At 44.3% G+C, this 13,811-nt stretch overlaps 1 protein-coding gene across 4 annotated transcripts in view; it reads left to right on the plus strand.

Annotated features, from left to right (window-relative positions):
• LOC137369733 (transcription initiation factor TFIID subunit 4-like) overlaps positions 1-13,811 on the plus strand; it is a 190,562-nt gene that overhangs the window by 170,401 nt on the left and 6,350 nt on the right. The window lies entirely within an intron of this gene.

The raw sequence follows: 13,811 nt of genomic DNA on the forward strand, positions 1-13,811 counted from the left end.
CAATGCATTTTAGAAGGAAGAATGTGGAGAGGCAATATAAATTAAATAGAATTTTAAAAGGGGGTGCAGGAACAGAGAAAGCTGGTGGTTAACTTATACAAATCTTTTTCGAAGGCAGAGCAAGTTGACAAGGCAGTTTAAAAATACAACACAACACTCCTGGCTTTATAAATAAGGGGCATAGAGTACAAAAACAACAATGTCATGGTAAGCCTTCATAAATCACTGGCTAAGCCACAGCTAGGGTATTGTGTCCGATTCTCAGCAACACTGTCTAGAAAAGATGTCAAGGCCTTGGAGAGGGTCCGGAGGGTATTTACTAGAATGATCGCAGGAATGAAGGACTTAAGTTATATGGACAGACTGGAGAAGCCGGAATTGCTCTCCTTAGAGCAGTGAGGGTTAAGAGGAGATTTAATTTGGATGTTCAGAATTGCAAAGGGTTTTGATAGAGTAAATGAGAAAGTCTTTACAGTGGCAGAAGGATCACTTACCAGAGGACTCTGATTTTAAAATAATTGGTGCAAAATCAGTGGGGAGACAAGGAGAAATAGTTTTTATTTGACGAGTTATCATCGAGAGTGCACAGCCTGAGTGGGGTTTGACTCTCTAGCAGATGGGCTGAGTGTTCCTTCAACTTGGGGGGGGAAATAGGAACATGGGAATGAGAGGAGGCCATTTAGCCCTTCAAGCCTGTTCCACTATCATTGAGATCATGGCTGATCTGCAACCTTGCTCCATATCCCTTAGTACCTTTGGTTAGCATAAATCTGTTGATCTCAGTTTTAAAGGTAACAATTGATCTGGAATCAATTGCCATTTGTGGAAGAGAATTCCAAACTTCTGCCACCCTTTGTGTGTAGAAGTGTTTCCTAATTTCATTCCTGAAAGGTCTGACTCTAATTTTTAGACTTTGTTCCGTAGTTCTAGACTCCCCAACCAGCAGAAATAGGGTAGAGAGAAACTATCAGTTCCCCATAATATCTTGAAAATTTTGATCAAATCACCCCTTAACCTTCTAAATTCCAGGGAATGCAAACTTCGTGTGTTTAATTGCTCCTTGTAAGTTAGACTAAACTCCACCCGCTGGAGTATGGGTGGTGTGGGGGGGGGGGGGTGTCGGGGGAGTGGTGCGTGTGGCTATAGACAGGGGAAAGGAAAAGTGAGAAAGATGAGGAAATGAGTTCTGTTGGTACAAACTGACATGATCTTTGCTCCATCGGTTTGTTTGTTGCTGTGCAGATAAGAACTTCATCACAAGATTGACTTCTGCCGCATTCATCTGTAATAATACTATCTTACAAGACCTTTTGCATAAAAGTTTTGGCCAAACTTTTGGGGATTCTTGTTACTTAAGTAGAAGATTTTGTGCACTCTGAAGTGCTAGTTTGAATTAAGTGTTATGAGTAACAATCAATTTTTGCATTGGACTAATATCAGAGCCCCATGTAAAACTGTGCGACAAATAGGAACCAGATAGTAAACTGTCATGATGCAACCAACTAGAAGCCTTCTTTAAACTTATGAAATCTAAACTATTGCTCAACTTTTGAAATTTAAGCCAGTATTATAATTCAGTGCAAGGCATTCATCGTATCTGATAAAATATTGCTGATTCAGTCTTAGTTAATTTCAAATCAGAGTGGGTCATATTATTGGGCTAGTAATCCAGAGGCCTGGGCTAATGATCTGGAGACGTGAGTTCAAATCTCCAGCATGGCAACTGAGAAATTTAAATTCACTTAATTAAATTATTTTGAAATAAAAAGGCTAATATCAGTAATGGTGATGACTGGATTGTCATTAAAAACTCATCTGGTTCACTAATGTCCTTTAGGACCGGAAATCTACTGTCCTGGTCTTGCCTTTGACTCCAGACCCACAGCCATGTGCTTGACTCTTAACTGCCCTAGTAAGCCACTCTGTTGCATTGAAGAAGGTGACTCACTGCCACCTTCTCAAGGGCAAATAAGGATGGGCAATAAAGGCTGAAAAACAAAATAGTACAACGGCCTCAATGAACTGCACATCCATAAAACCAAATATGTTGCTGACACAAGTGAACTTCAGCTGCAAGGAGGTTAATGTATTTTGAAATGCATTGTTATGGGCTGTATCAATTTAATCTCTCACTGGCAGTATAAGTATGCATGAATTAGTTGCCCACCAAGCTAACGAGCGCAACTGAAAACATTCCATCTTTCCCATTCATGCTATGTATTTGCACAATACTCACGAGAGTCTTTGTATTATAAGATCGTGAAAGATGCCAAATATCACTGTGAAATTGAACATGTTGAAAGCTTCTGCAGTCCCTCATCACTGGTACCAATCTAGTAAATCTCCTGTGCACCCACTCCAAGGCCTGGAGCCTTTCTAAAAGTCACACGCTTTTAACATATCAGAATGTGTTGATTTGATGTACTTTTAAATGCTCTGGAAGGTCGAATTTGAATGCAGAATACAGGCTTAAAGACAGGATTCTTGGCAGTGTGGAGGAACAGAGGGATCTTGGGGTCCACGTCCATAGATCCCTCAAAGTTGCCACCCAAGTTGATAGGGTTGTTAAGGCGTATGGGGTGTTGGCTTTCATTAATAGGGGGGATTGAGTTTAAGAGCCGCGAGGTTATGCTGCAGCTCTATAAAGCCCTGGTTAGACCACAGTTGGAATATTGTGTTCAGTTCTGGTTGCCTTGTTATAAGAAGGATGTGGAAGCTTTAGAGAGGATGCAGAGGAGATTTACCAGGATGCTGCCTGGACTGGAGGGCATGTCCTATGAAGAAAGATTGAGGGAGCTGGGGCTTTTCTCATTGGAGCGAAGAAGGATGAGAGGTGACTTGATAGAGGGGTACAAGATGATGAGAGGCATAGATAGAGTGGATAGCCAGAGACTTTTTCCCAGGGTGGAAAGGGCTATCACCAGGGGGCATAATTTTAGGGTGATTGGAGGAAGGTTTCGGGGAGATGTCAGAGGTAGGTTCTTTACACAGAGAGTGGTGGGTGCGTGGAATGCGCTGCCAGCGGTGGTAGTAGAAGCAGATACATTAGGGACATTTAAGCGACTCTTGGATAGGTACATGGATGATAGTAGAATGAAGGGTATGTAGGTAGTTTGATCTTAGAGTAGGTTAAAGGGTCGGCACAACATTGTGGGCCGAAGGGGCTGTACTGTTCTATGAGTGCCCTAATGGCGCATTCTCATTCATTGCACCGTGTTGGGATGGTTCAGTTGTCCTCTGAACCCTGAGGAAGAAAAAAGTGATCCAAGATTCTTGCACCTGAGCAGTTTTCAGTGACCCATGTTGGAAATTATGAATACATGGACATAAGATATCACAGCTGGGGGTCACCGGTGATGCCCTTAATGGTGAAGCCACAAGATACTCACTGTCCAGGTTCTCGCACAAAAGATTGAGGTACCACAAGGCTGCCAGTGCACATGGAAGTGTACGGTTGCATGAGTTGGCACTGGAAAATGACTTGAGAAAGTCACCATGTAATCTGATGTGTAATTTACACTTTGGTCAGCTGTGGCTGAGTTGGTAGTGCTACGGCCCTCTGAGTCAGAAGGTTGTGGGTTCAAGTTCTACTTCAGGACTTGAACATAACAATCTAGGCTGACCCCCCAGTGCCAGTATGAGAAAGCGCTGCATTGTCAGAAGTGCCGTTTTAGTTGAGACGTTAAACCGAGGTCCCGTCTGTGTCTCAGGTGGATCCCATGGCCGTTATTTAGAAAAGGGGAGTTTTTCCCAGAGGCCTGGTCAATATTTATCCCTCAACCAACATCACAAAACCGGATTTATTTATTTAGAGATACTTCGGCCCACCAAGTCTGTGCCGACCAACAACCACCCATTTATACTTACTCCACAGTAATCCCATATTCCCTACCACATAGCTACACTAGGGGCAATTTACAATGGCCAATTTACCTATCACCTGCAAGTCTTTGGCTGTGGGAGGAAACCAGAGCACCCGGCGGAAACCCACGCGGTCACAGGGAGAACTTGCAAACTCAGCACAGGCAGTACCCAGAATCGAACCCGGGTCGCTGGAGCTGTGAGGCTGCGGTGCTAACCACTGTGCCGCCCGCCGCTGTGCCGCCCACCACTGCGCCAGTCATTATTATCCAATCATTATCCAGTCATTGTACATTGCTGTTTGTGGGATCTTGCTGTGTGCAAATTGACAGCTGTGTTTACGGCAATGATTGCATTTCAAAAGGACTTAATTGGCTGTAAAGTGCTTTGGGACGTCTGGCTGTTGTGAAAGGTGCTATATAAATGCAAGTCTGTCTGTCTTTGAGCTTCAATTTTTTTTTTTTGCATGCGAGTGGGTGTTATACACTACTGTATGGTAAAGTAGGTCTCAAAAGGAGAGTTGTAGCAGAGTGCGAAGGGCAGCCATTTGAGAGTTTAGTCTTCCGGTTATTCCAAATTGTGATGGACTAGGCTTTTGTTTTGTTCTACTGCAAAAACTGATGGAATATCGCCTCCATCTTTATTTGCTGTTAATCCTCCTAACTAGGCCTTGAAAGCATTGCTTTGCTAGTGGTTGGAGGGGAAGACAGCATTTGATTTAATTCATTCAAGCTTGTACTTCCTGAATTGGTAAAGAGAATCCTTAATTTGAAGCTCTTTGTACATGTCTCGATTCAAGCCTTTCTTGCTGCACAATTGATGCTGAGCCTGTGAATGAATTTTTTTCTGTAGCTTGAACTGTAAGTTTTTAATAAGCTTCACAGTCTGAAGTCTTGAATGTCTTCAGTCAGCTTGGATTTATTTGTGTTTTCCTATCTCCTCCTTCAGTATAAATGGCGTGAAGTATCATTTCGTAGACTCGTTATTGATGGAACTGTGTCATGATCAACACACGTTTTCATTAAAAAAAGATTTTAAAGTAGTCTGAAGATTTCACTTGAGCTGCAAAGCGATAGTGAGTTGGGTAGAATAGGCAATCATTACTTTCTCCCACCTGGGTTACTTTTTGAGAACTTGTTACGAGTTAATAGTTGCATTAAAAAACACTGCTGTTACTTCCCTGTAGTTTGGCCGATGACTGAATTGTTAAAGGACAGCACTGCTGGGTTACAGAAAATCCCCAGTGGTTGTGTTTCATTTATAACGTTGCCTCGGGCCTTTCACTTCATCCTGTTGGATTGACCTCCTTTTCAACCCTGCACTGACAGTTGTGCAGAGTACAATTTTCTTTTGACGGCGTTCCAGAGAATCACGTGACTCTCTGGCTTGAACTTTAACCTTATTCTGTGTCTGTGTGTGCGCGCGTGCATGCTTCACCTGAGATCCAGCGTAAACACCAGCCTTCCTTCCCCTTGCAAGACCAGAGATGTTGAAAGGACTGCAGTGAGCTTTGTAACGAGCCATGTTTTAAAGCAAGATGTGGCATGCCGAGTCTTCTGCTCCCCACACATGAAAACTATTCATCTGCTGACCCGAAAGCTTAGGAAATTGTTGTTGTGGCTTTCAATTAGTAACCAACATAAATTCAATCATCACCCAGGATCTCTCACTGGATTACCAGAGAGAGGCTATAACCCAAAGCTGGGCAATTGATGCTGGTTGATGAACAATGGATCTTTATAAGCATTGATTGTTTATAAATGTGTGTGTTAAAACAGTTATCAATCAGTCATGTGTGTGTCCGTATATAACGTGATGCATGTGCAACTTTCTAGGTCAAAAATGCATAGGCGTTAAAAATAATTTTCATGTAATTTTGTAAATGGGTAAAATCAGATCTGTGCAGCTTCCCTTCAGCATCTTAAGTTTGTCGTTGGCAGATTCCCTTTTGCTAATTGTTACAGTTGATGTTGGATTTTTAGTGTTGAACTCCTTGAGGTAGAATGTTAACCATGTATGGCTGCCAGATGAAAGACTCTAAACATGGTTAATTTTTCTGCTGAAGGAGGTGCGGTACGAAGTGTTTCAAACAGTGGCAACCGTTCGGCAACGGTATCTCTTTTTATGTCTTAACTCAGTAATTCCTCTCTGGCCACTGGGGAGGTGCCAGAGGACTGGAGAACAGCTAATGTGGTCCCACTATTTAAGAAAGGTTGTAGAGATAAGCCAGGGAACTATAGACCAGTGAGTCTCAGTGGTAGGAAGCTATTGGAGAAAATTCTGAAGGAGGGAATCTATCTCCACTTGGAGAGGCAAAATTTGATTAGGAATAGTCAGCATGGCTTTATCAGAGGGAGGTCATGCCTAACAAATTTGATTGAATCTTTTGAGCATGTGACCAGGTGTGTAGATGAGGGTAGTGCAGTTGATGTAGTTTACATGGATTTCAGCAAAGCCTTTGACAAGGTCCCACATGGGAGACTTAACAAGAAAGCAAATGCACATGGGATACAAGGTAACTTGATAAGGTGGATTCAAAATTGGCTTAGCTGTAGGAGACAGAGAGTGATGACAGACGACTGTTTTAGTGACTGGAAGCCAGTGTCCAGTGGCGTACCACAGGGATCTGTGCTGGGTCCCCTATTGTTTGTCATTTATTTAAACGCCATAGATGACTATGTGGGGGGTAGGATCAGTAAGTTCGCGGATGACACAAAGATTGGCCGAGTGGCTAACAGTGAGGTGGAGTGTCTTAGGTTACAGGAAGATATAAACGGGATGGTCAAATGGGCAGAAAAGTGGCAGATGGAATTTAACCCTGAAAAGTGTGAGGTGATGCACTTTGGAAGGAGTAATGTGACACGGAAGTATTCAATGAATTGAATGGCCTGACACTGGGAAGTTCCGAGGAACAAAGGGACCTTGGCGTGTATGTCCATAGATCTCTGAATGCAGAAGGGCAGGTTAATAGGGTGGTAAAAAAAGGCATATGGGACACTTGCCTTTATCAATCGAGGCATCGATTACAAAAGCAGGGAGGTCATGTTGGAGTTGTACAGAACTTTGGTAAGGCCACAGCTGGAGTACTGTGTGCAATTCTGGTTGCCACATTATAGGAAGGATGTGATTGCACTGGAGGGGGTGCAGAGGTGATTCACCAGGATGGTGCCTGGGATGGAACATTTAAGCTATGAAGAGAGGTTGGATAGGCTTGGGTTGTTTTCGCTGGAGCAGAGAAGACTGAGGTGTGAGCTGATCGAGGTGTACAAGATTAGGAGGGGCATGGACAGGGTGGATAGGGAGCAGCTGCTTCCCTTAGTCGAAGGGTCCGTTACTAGGGAACACAAGTTTAAGGTGAGGGGCAGGAGGTTTAAGGGGGATTTGAGGAAGAACCTTTTTACCCAGAGGGTGGTGACGGTCTGGATGCACTGCCTGGGAGGGTGGTAGAGGCGGGTTGCCTCACATCCTTTAAAAAGTACCTGGATGAGCACTTGGCACGTCATAACATTCAAGGCTATGGGCCAAGAGCTGGCAAATGGGATTAGGTAGACAGGTCAGGTGTCTTTAATGCATCGGTGCAGACTCGACGGGCCGAAGGGCCTCTTCTGCACTGTATTATTCTGTGATTCTGAGTACTTTTCCCACGTAATCTCCTTTTCCAGCTATTCAACCTCTTCATAACCAAAGCCACCTACCTCCACCCTACCTCAACTCATTTGCTGCTGAGACCCTCATCCATGCCTTTGTCTCTTGCGGATTCAACTGTTGCAGTGCTCTCTCTTCCTTGCCTTCCTCCCATCCATCACCCGCCCATAAATTTTAGCTCTTCCAAAACTCTGCTGCCCGTACGCTTATCCTCCACCAAGTCCTTCTCACCCATTGCTGCTTGCTGGCTGACATTGGCTCCTGGTTGCCCAGCAATTTGAAATACTTATTCTCATCTCCATGCAGCCCCTCGGCGACATCATCCAAAAGCAGTGTTAGTTTTTATATGTATGCTGACTGTACCTCAGCTCAGCTCTACCTCACTACCACTGCTTATCCAACGTCCATTACTAGATGAGCAGAGGTTTCCTGCAATTAAATATTGGGAAGACTGAAGCTACTGTTTTTGCTCTCCGCTCCAAACTCCATTCTCTGGCAACAGTCTGTTCACAACCTTGATGTCACATTTGACCCTGAGATGACCTTCCAGCCTCATAAGACTGCCTATTTCCACCTCCATAACATCGCCCAACTTCGCCCCCGTCTCAGCTCATCTGCTGTTGAAAACCTCATTCATGCCTTCGTTACCTCAAGGCTTGACTGTTCTAATGCACTCCTGGCTGGTCTCGCATATTCTAATCTCTCAATAAAATTGAGTTCATCTAAAACTCTGCTGCCCGTGTCTTAACTCGCACCAATTCCGTTCCCCATCATTCCTATGCTCATTGACCTGCATTGGCTCCCAGTCAAGCAACGTCTTGACTTTAAAATTCTTGTCCTTGTTTTCAAATCCCTCGATGAGCTCACCCCTCCCTATCTCTAATTTCCTCGCGCCCCACAACCCTCTGAGATATCTGCTTTCCTCTAATACTGGCCTCGTATGCAAACCCAGTTTTAATGGCTCCACCGTTGGTGGCCATGCCTTCAGTTGCCTCAGCCCTACTCTGAAATGCCCTCCCTACAACTCTCTGCCTTGTTTTCCTACTTTAAACACTCCTTAAACCTACCTCTTTGTCCAAGTTTTTGTTCATCTGACCGAGGTATTTTGTGGCTCAGTGTCACACTTTGATTTATAATGCTCCCGTGAAGCGCCTTGGGATGTTTTATTACATTAAAGGTGCTATGTAAATATATGTAATTGTTGTCTCGTGTTTAAATTCCTTCATGGCCTCTCCTCTCCCTATTCCAGTTATCTCCTTTGATCCAACAACACTTTCCCTACCTTTCACATCTCAACTATCTTCTTACCCTAGTCTCTTACGCATCCCTGAGTTACATCACTCCACTGTTGGCCACTGTACCTTCTGCCTTGGCTCCTATACACTGGAATTCCTTACTCAAACCTCTCTACCTCTTTTCCACTATCTCCTTTTAAGGCCCTTCTTAAAACCTACCTTTGTAACCAAACTTTTGGCCACTCCTAATGTCTCCTCCTTTGCTTAGCATTCATTTATTTAAGGTGAGGAGGTAAGTAAGTTGTAAAGAGGACATAAGGATGCTTGATTGAAATATGTAAGATCCTGAGGGGTCTTGACAGGATGGATGTAGAAAGGGTGTTTCCTCTTGTGGGAGAATCTAGAACTAGGGGTCACTATTTAAAAATAAGGGGTTGTCCATTTAGGATCGAGATGAGAAATGTTTTCTCTGAGGGTCGTGAGTCTTTGGAACACTCTTCCTCAAAAGGCGGTGGAAGCAGAATCTTTAAATATTTTAAGGCAGAGGTGGATAGATTCTTGATGAACAAGGGGGTGAAAGGTTATTGGGGTAGGGGGGAATGTGGAGTTGAGGTTACAATCAAATCAGCCAAGTGGCCTACTCCTGTTCCTAATTCGTATATTCAAACAACATGGGACATTTTTCTACATTCAAGGTGTTACATAAATCATAGTTGTTAACCCATTGGTTCTCTCAAAACCGCTGTGTCATTTTACTAATTCTCTGCCTCGCTCGCTGGCTTGCTCTCTTAAAATCTGCCTGTTTGACTAAGCTTTTGGTCACCTGTTCTAATGTCTGCTTACATGGCTCAGTGTTGAATTTTGTTTGGGAGCGCTCCTGTGAAAAGCCTTGGGTCGTTTTACTGTGTTAAAGTCACTATATAAGTGCATGTTGTTGTGGTTTTTATCCTTGAGTCACTGCAGTCCTTTTGGTGATGGTGCCCACATCAGACCACTGGCAGTCATTCATAGAGGAAATAGTGAGGGTCCAGAGCCAACATGTACCCGTTAAGGTGAAGGGTAGGACCAACAAGTCCAGGGAACCCTGGATGTTAAGGGATATAGAGGATTACATCAGGGAAAAAATGGAGGCTTATGGCAGATTCGGAGCGCTGAAATCAGTGGAGGCATTAGAGGAGTATAGAAAGTGTAGGGGAGGGGGGGGGGTACTAAAAAGTAGTAATTAGGAGAGCCAGGGGGGGACATGAAAAAACACTGGCGGGCTAGATAAAGGAAAATCCTAAGGCGTTTTATAAGTATATTAAGGGCAACAGGATAACCAAGGGAAGAGTGGGGCCCATTAGGGACCAAAGTGGCAATCTGTGTGTGGAGCGGGAGGACATAGGTGAGGTTTTAAATGATTACTTTTCATCTGTTTTCACTGTGGAGAAGGGCGATGTAGGTGTACAGATCAGGGAGGGGATTGTGATATACTTGAACATAGCATTGAAAGGGAGGAAGTATTAGCTGTTTTAGCGGGCTTAAAAGTGGATAAATCCCCAGGCCCAGATGAGATGTATCCCAGGCTGTTATGTGAGGCAAGGGAGGAGATAGCAGGGGCTCTGACACAAATTTTCAAATCCTCTCTGGCCACAGGAGAGGTACCAGAGGACTGGAGGACAGTGAATGTGGTACCATTATTCAAGAGGGGTAGCAGGGATAAACCAGGTAATTACAGGTCTGTGAGTCTAACATCAGTGGTTGGGAAACTATTTGAAAAAATTCTGAGGGACAGGATTAATCTCCACTTGGAGAGGCAGGGATTAATCGGGGATAGTCAGCATGGCTTTGTCAGGGGGAGATCGTGTCTAACAAACTTGATTGAATTTTTCGAGATGGTGACTATATGTGTAGATGAGGGTAAGGCAGTTGATGTAGTCTACATGGGCTTCAGAAAGGCTTTTGATAAAGTCCCGCATGGGAGATTGGTTAAGAAGGTAAGAGCCCATGGGATCCAGGGCAATTTGGCAAATTGGATCCAAAATTGGCTTAGTGGCAGGAGGCAGAGGGTGATGGTCGAGGGTTGTTTTTGTGAGTGGAAGCCTGTGACCAGTGGTGTACGGCAGGGATCGGTGCTGGGACGCTTGCTGTTTGTGGTGTACATTAATGATTTAGACGTGAATATAGGAGGTATGATTAAGTTTGCAGATGATACGAAAGCCTTTGATTACAAGATGATATAGATGGGCTGGTAAGATGGGCAGAGCAGTGGCAAATGGAATTTAATCCTGAGAAGTGTGAGGTGATGCATTTTGGGAGGGCTAACAAGGCAAGGGAACATAGAATGGATGGTAGGACTCTAGGAAGTACAGAAGATCAGAGGGACCCTGGTGTACTTGTCCTTAGATCACTGAAGGCAGCAGCACAGGTAGATCAGGTGGTTAGGAAGGCGTTTGGGATACTTGCCTTTATCTGCCAAGGCATAGAATATAAGAGCAGGGGGGGTTATGATGGAGCTGTATAAAATGCTAGTTAGGCCACAGCTGGAGTACTGTGTGCAGTACTGGGTACCACACTATCGGAAGGATGTGATCGCACTGGAGAGAGTGCAGAGGAGATTCACCAGGATGTTGCCTGGGCTGGAGCGTTTCAGCTATGAAGAGAGACTGAAAAGGCTGGGGTTGTTTTCCTTAGAGCAGAGAAGGCTGAGGGGGGACCTGATTGAGGTATACAAAATTATGAGGAGCATTGATTGTTTAGATAGGAAGAAACCTTTTCCCTTAGCGGAGGGCTCAATAACCAGGGGGCATAGACTTAAGGTAAGGGGCAGGAGGTTTAGAGGGGATTTGAGGGGAAAAAATTTCACCCAGAGGGTGGCTGGAATCTGGCATGCACTGCCTGAAGTGGTGGTAGAGGCAGGAACCCTCAACATTTAAGAAGTATTTAGATAAGCACTTGAAACGCCATAGCTTACAAGGCTACAGGCCAAGTGCTGAAAAATGGGATTAGAATAGATATGTGCTTGATGGCCGGCACAGACCCGATGGGCTGAAGGACCTGTTTCTGTGCTGTGTAACTCTATGACTCTGATATGTTGGGGTAAGGAATTCCAGGATTTTGACAGTGACGCAGTGGAGATGATAAATAACCAATGTCGAGACTGCATGAGACACTTGGAGGTGATCGTGTTCCATCATGTTGCTGCAGTTTTATTTCTGGGTGGTCCTTGTTTGCTGAGCTGGGGCAGTGCTATTGCTTGAGTAGTTGCTGCAGTGCCTTCTGTAAATGGTGCACACTGCAGCCACAATGTGGAGGGACTGGATGCTGAGTCCAGTGGTAACTGTGTTTGTCCAGCAGACTTTATTTTTCTGGATAGCACCATGTTACACCCAAATGAGTGAGTGTTCAATCACAGTCCTGTCTTCAGGCCTTGTAGATGATGGAGAGGCATGGAGAGTTCATGAGGTGAGCCACTTATCTAGATCGCCCAGCATCTATCCTGCTGTTACAGGAATGCTGTTATTGTTGGTTCAACCTCTGATCTTAAAGACCCCCTCAGGATATTGATAGTGGGACACATAGCAACAGTGACACTTCATTAATAGTTTCTTTTTAAAGGAACTTATGATCAATGACCAATGTTTATCCCTAACCAACAACAATTTTTTTTTAATTATCTGGTCATTATCGTGTTGCTTGTTTGTGGGAGCTTACTTTGTGCATAATGGATGCCAAGATTTCTACATTATAACAGAGACTGCACTTCAGGAAGTACTTCATTGGCAGGGAAGCACTTTAGGACATTCTGAGCTTGTGAAAGGTGCTATGGAAATGCACACTTTTTTCTTCTCTTTATATCTCTGTCCCTTGCACATCACTCCCACCCTCTTTCCTGAATTTGAATGCTCGGCAGTCATCCTTGTGTTACATTAGCTCATTCCACTGTCCAATTTTAATGTGTTTTATTATAACTGTGGGTTGGTCATAGGCCAATAGGCTGTAACTTGTGTCTGACCTTCATTTGAACCTGAATAATGACTTGTAATGGTAATCACTACAGCTGAGGGATTCTTCAAGGGTTCTGGAAATCTGACGGTCACAATTCCAAAATAAGGTCTGAACACTGATACTAAAATCAAATTTAAGTTGGATATCTGGAAATGAAGTAAAAGCTTCCCTCACTGCATGAAAATAATAGGAGTGGCGGTCACTAATAGAAATGCATGACATAATTTTCTGACTTCATGTTTTCAAAAGAAAAACTTGCCTTTACATAGTGCCTTTCATGACCTCAGGACATCCCAAAGCACTTTACAGTCAATGAAGTACTTTTGAAGTGTAGTTGCTGTTGTAGGAAATTCAATGGCATTACCATCGCTGAATCCCCCACTATCAACATCCTAGGGGCTACCATTGACCAGAAACTGAACTGGAGTAGCCATATAAATACCATGGCTACAAGAGTAGGTCAGAGGCTAGGAATCCTGTGGCGAGTAACTCACCTCTTGACTCCCCAAAGCCTGTCCACCATCTACAAGGCACAAGTCAGGAGTGTGATGGAATACTCTCCACTTGCCTGGATGGGTGCAGCTCCAACAACACTCAAGAAGCTCAACACCATCCAGGACGAAGCAGCCCGCTTGATTGGCATCCCATCTACAAACATTCACTCCCTCCACCACCGACGCACAGTAGCAGCAGTGTGTACCATCTACGAGATGCACTGCAGCAAGCACAAAGGCTCCTTAGACAGCACCTTCCAAACCCGCGATCTCTACCAACTAGAATTTCAAGGACAGCAAATGCATGGGAACACGACCACCTGCAAGTTCCTCTCCAAGTCACACACCATCCTGACTTGGAACTATATCGCCGTTCCTTCACTGTCGCTGGGTCAAAATCCTGGAACTCCCTTCCTAACAGCACTGTGGGTGTACCTACCCCAAATGGACTGCAGCGGTTCAAGAAGGCAGCTCACCACCACCTTTTCAAGGGCAATTAGGGATGGGCAATAAATGCTGGCCTGGCCAGTGACACCCACATCCCATGAATGGCTGCTCTGTTTTTTAATTCAATTTGTGCACCGCAAGC

The sequence above is a fragment of the Heterodontus francisci genome, chromosome 5 (assembly GCF_036365525.1).
Source record: "Heterodontus francisci isolate sHetFra1 chromosome 5, sHetFra1.hap1, whole genome shotgun sequence".
In the NCBI taxonomy this organism is placed as follows: Eukaryota; Metazoa; Chordata; class Chondrichthyes; order Heterodontiformes; family Heterodontidae; genus Heterodontus; species Heterodontus francisci.